The 4,149-nt window shown below is 40.6% G+C and overlaps 1 pseudogene across 1 annotated transcript; it reads left to right on the top strand.

The window, feature by feature from the left end:
* The first annotated feature begins 275 nt into the window (after positions 1–275).
* Positions 276–1,923, top strand: LOC149148120 (2-methylene-furan-3-one reductase-like; annotated as a pseudogene). Its single transcript, XR_016263059.1, has 4 exons — positions 276–565; positions 711–1,197; positions 1,299–1,395; positions 1,799–1,923. The product of XR_016263059.1 is annotated as a 2-methylene-furan-3-one reductase-like (transcript).
* The last annotated feature ends 2,226 nt before the right edge of the window (positions 1,924–4,149 follow it).

The following is a 4,149-nucleotide window of genomic DNA, read 5'->3' as shown; positions in this document are numbered from 1 at the left end:
CTCTCTACAATGATCTAAGTAGTTGACCATAAGCTTATCTCTTGTGTCTAGATACAATGTATCCTGTGCTTTTATCTGTACAACGAATTCTAACCTTTGATCTGTACCCTATCTACAATAATCTAAGTGATTGGTATCCGGACCCTATATGCAATGCAAACTATCCCTCGATCCGGGCGTTTTATGTCTAGATGCAATGCATAGAACGTTCAAGTTGTTGGGCCTAACCTTATCTCCACACGTGTCTTCCAAAAGCATACAAATCCCACTAGCGTCTCGAAATTTCGGCTCCCGATCAAGCCAAGTAAGGTAGTGCGGGCAGAAAGAAAGGCGTTCGACTCTCGATCAAGCAAAGTAGTGCAGCCAGAGAGAAAGATATGAGTGAACTCCATAAGGCGTGGTTCTACAACGAATATGGATCCATAGACGTGTTGCAGTTCGGGGAAATCCATGTGCCAAAGCGGGGCCATGCGAGCTTCTGGTTAAAATCCGAGTTGCTGCTCTCAATCCTGTCGACTTTAAGAGGCACAACGGTTTATTCAGAAGCGCGGGTTCCGACTTTCCTGTATGACATGAGCTCATTGCCCCTGTATTCTTTTAACATAAGCTTCATCTCCAGGGGAAACCATGCCGTTGCCCAATTTGGGGTATTAAGATTTAGTACCAACAATTTAAATCCTGATTTAAACATTTTCGTTTGCGTTACGTAGATTGTTCCGGGCTGTGATGCAGCAGGAGTGGTGGTCGAATTTGGCGATGGCATTTCCAAGTTCAAGAAGGGAGATGAGGTCTACAGCAACATCCAGAATGCGAGAGGCGCAGGCAGACCAAAGCAGCGGGGGACTCTCGCCCAGTACACCTTAGTGGACGAATACCTGGTGGCGCTGAAGCCCAAAAATTTATCGTTCGAGGAAGCAGCCAGCCTGCCGCTTGATGTCCTTACAGCGCACCAAGCGTTCGATATATCGAAATTTGAGAAGGGGAAGAGCGCGTTCATTGTAGGGGAAGCGAGCGTAGTGGGCAGCCTGGCCATTCAACTGGCGAGGCATGTCTATGGAACTTCCAGAATCGTTTCCACGTCTAGTACTGTGAAACTTGAGTTCATGAAAAGCCTGGGGGCGGATGTGGTCATCGATTATACGATGCAGAGCTACAATAAAATCTCTGAGAAATTCAATTTCGTGTTTGACACCATAGGTAAGTCACTCACTCCCCTGAAATTCGATTTCGTGTTTGACACCATAGGTAAGTCTCATTCCCCTTTCTTGGCTCGACATCTAATACTATTTCATTTGCAGGGGATTCGTCCAAGTCTCATGTGGTAGCCAAAGAGGATGCGAAGGTTCTCAACATAGTTTCGTTTCGGCCTCATGGCAGAGTTGAATAATTTTTCAGATTATTACTTATTAGTGTTTGGAATATTTAATTCTTACTTATCTCTAGTTAGTGAGATGTAAAGGAATCTGTTTCTAGTAGTTAGGATCCATTTTCTAGTTAGGCATGTTGTTGAGAGATTTCCTCAATCAACAAATTGCATGTTTAAAATATATGTAATTGTCAGATTGTATGCATGTTTAAAATATATGTAATTGTCGGATTGTATGTCTAAAATAGTCTCTCTTAAAACAACACTTTCTATATATGTAATTGTATTTGATCAATAACTGGAATTTGAATTCTCAGTTTTTAAGTTGGTATCATAGCCCTCAGGGCTTGGACCCTCGTGGGCTTGGCCGCTCCTGGGCTGAGAAAAATAAAGAGTTTGGTGTTTACTGCGTATGTGTTTTTTTGTGTGCAGTTTTGGGTGTGCAAGGGCCAGTGATGGCCGAGTGCGGTGACAGTAGATCTTTGTCGACGACCTTGGCCATGACCTGGAGAACCTGGGCTTATGATTCTGTTGCCCGATCTGGAGCACGATCTGGAGCAGACGATTCATGGCTTCTTCCCAGACGAGGCCGACAAGTTAGATTTGGATGGCTCGATTAGTGTTCTTTCAATTCTGGGCAGAGGTTGCTAAAAACATAATGAACAAACCAAAGCTGAATCAGAAAATGCTAATGTCTGCCCTTGTTAAGGATCTTTATGCTGAAATTGAACGACTGAAACAAAAGGTGCGTGTTGCAAGGGAGAAGAACGGTGTTTATCTTCCACATGATCGCTTCATACAGGAAGAAGCTGAAAAAAGGCTATGGTTGAGAAGATTAACCGCATGGAATTGGAACTCGACTCTAAGAAAAAGAAAATTGAGGTGTTGGGGGAGTTGAATATTTCTCACCAGCAAACAAATGCAGTCGTGATTGATAAACTCCAGATGACACAAAAATGCTTGTGGACACCAAGGAAGTTTTGAAAGATTTTCAAGAGAAACACAGTCAAGCTAATTTCACAATCAAGGAAAAGGAGTTCATTATCTCAAATTTGTTACAGTCAGAGAAATCCCTTGTTGAGCAGGCAGCAGATCTCCTGTCAGAACTAGAAATTGTAGCACAGGATGTTGATGGCCTATTTACAAAAATTGACATGAAGAATAAGATAGAAAGTGGAAACCAAAATTTGGTTCAAACATTTCAGTCTCAGCTGTCACAACATCTGGATGTCTTACATAGATCGGTTTCGGATTCAGTGTCACAACAGCGACAACAGCTAAGAAGTATGGAAGAACAATTGCAGCTTTTTGTTTCTACTAAAAAGCAGGTTACAGAAGGACTAACAGAGAGAGTGGAGAAATTGAAGACAACATACAATTCTGGCATCAAAGATCTGCATAATCTAGCCCATCCACTTGATGAAATGTCCCTCTCAAGTTTTGAGAAGCTCAACTTAACAATGTCTAAACCGTCTTCAGCTCTAGATGATGTTTTGGCCATTGTTGTTTCAAACGCTGATGCAATGCTCTGTGAAATGCGAGGAATGACAAAGTCCTTAGAGCTAGAATGATGTTCAATGTTGCACTTGGGCTTTAGAATTTATCAGATTGTAGAGATAGAGAAATTGGATGTTTGGTTAAAATGAAAGTTTTTTTTTTTATTTCTTGAAATTATGGATAAAATTATTGTGCCTTATTAAGGTTAGCTAACTCAATTTAGGTAAAGTTATTTTGTTAGAATTTGAGACTCTAACAAATGACGAATGGTTAAGCATGGAGTTCCAAATTTAATTGATAAAGAAAAAGATGCCCAAGATGTGAAACGTGCAGCAACAAAAATTAAATTATGATGGACAACGAGGTGAAAATGTGAGTTTGTTTGTGGAATAGATGCTATTATGTTGTAATATGAATCACAGTTGTAATGTAAACAAGTCTAGGATGTTTTATTGTGGTCTTTGTAAACTATGTACCTGGTGACTCCAGAGTTGGAGTGTGAAATGTAAGCCTTGTAAGGCATGTGTATCACCATACAGTTCATGGTAATTTAAAAACCACTAATAGTGAAAACCCTTGGTGGCATGGTTGAGGTTAATCTGGTAAAACCCAGAGCATGGTTACGGGTAATCCAACAAAACCCAAGTTAACAATGATGGAGGGGGATTTACAGGTATAGGTACAAGTGTGCAATTATAATGGTTGGAAGAACCATGTATGCAAAGTACATCCTACAAGACTGGAGGTTGCAGCAGTTAGTACCCATGCATGCCGGTGGATGGTTTCTCCTTTATATGGACATCAACATATTCTTTTTGGTATATTTGATCACAACTAGATTTTGCAAACTGATATCGAGACAGGTACTCATTAAGGGGGAGTGTTGGAATATCTAATTCCTACTTATCTCTAGTTGTGATTCTCACTAAGTAAAGGAGTTTGTTCGTAATAGTTAGGATCCATTTCCTAGTTTGGTGTGTGGTTGAGACATTTCCTCAACCAATAGATTGTGTGTCTAAAATAGTCTCCCAATCTTAAGACAACACTTTGTATATATGTAATTGTATTTAATTAATAACGAGAGTTTGGATTCTCAGTTCAGCCCACGACCAAAACCTAGAGAAACTGCAGCCGTACATAGAAAGTGGGAAGTTGAAACCCGTGATTGATCCGAAGAGCCCATACTAATTCTCTGATGTTAGACAGGCCTTCAAACATCTTGAAACTGGACGAGCTAGAGGAAAGATCGTAATTTCACCCATCGATTAACACACAGACATCAACTT

This window comes from Pinus tabuliformis, chromosome 9 (genome assembly GCF_031772625.1).
Source record: "Pinus tabuliformis cultivar Carrire ecotype Pingquan chromosome 9, CPIR1, whole genome shotgun sequence".
Taxonomy (NCBI): domain Eukaryota; kingdom Viridiplantae; phylum Streptophyta; class Pinopsida; order Pinales; family Pinaceae; genus Pinus; species Pinus tabuliformis.
The sequence above is the reverse complement of the archived record's forward strand: the minus strand, read 5'-3'. Positions and strand labels throughout refer to the sequence as shown.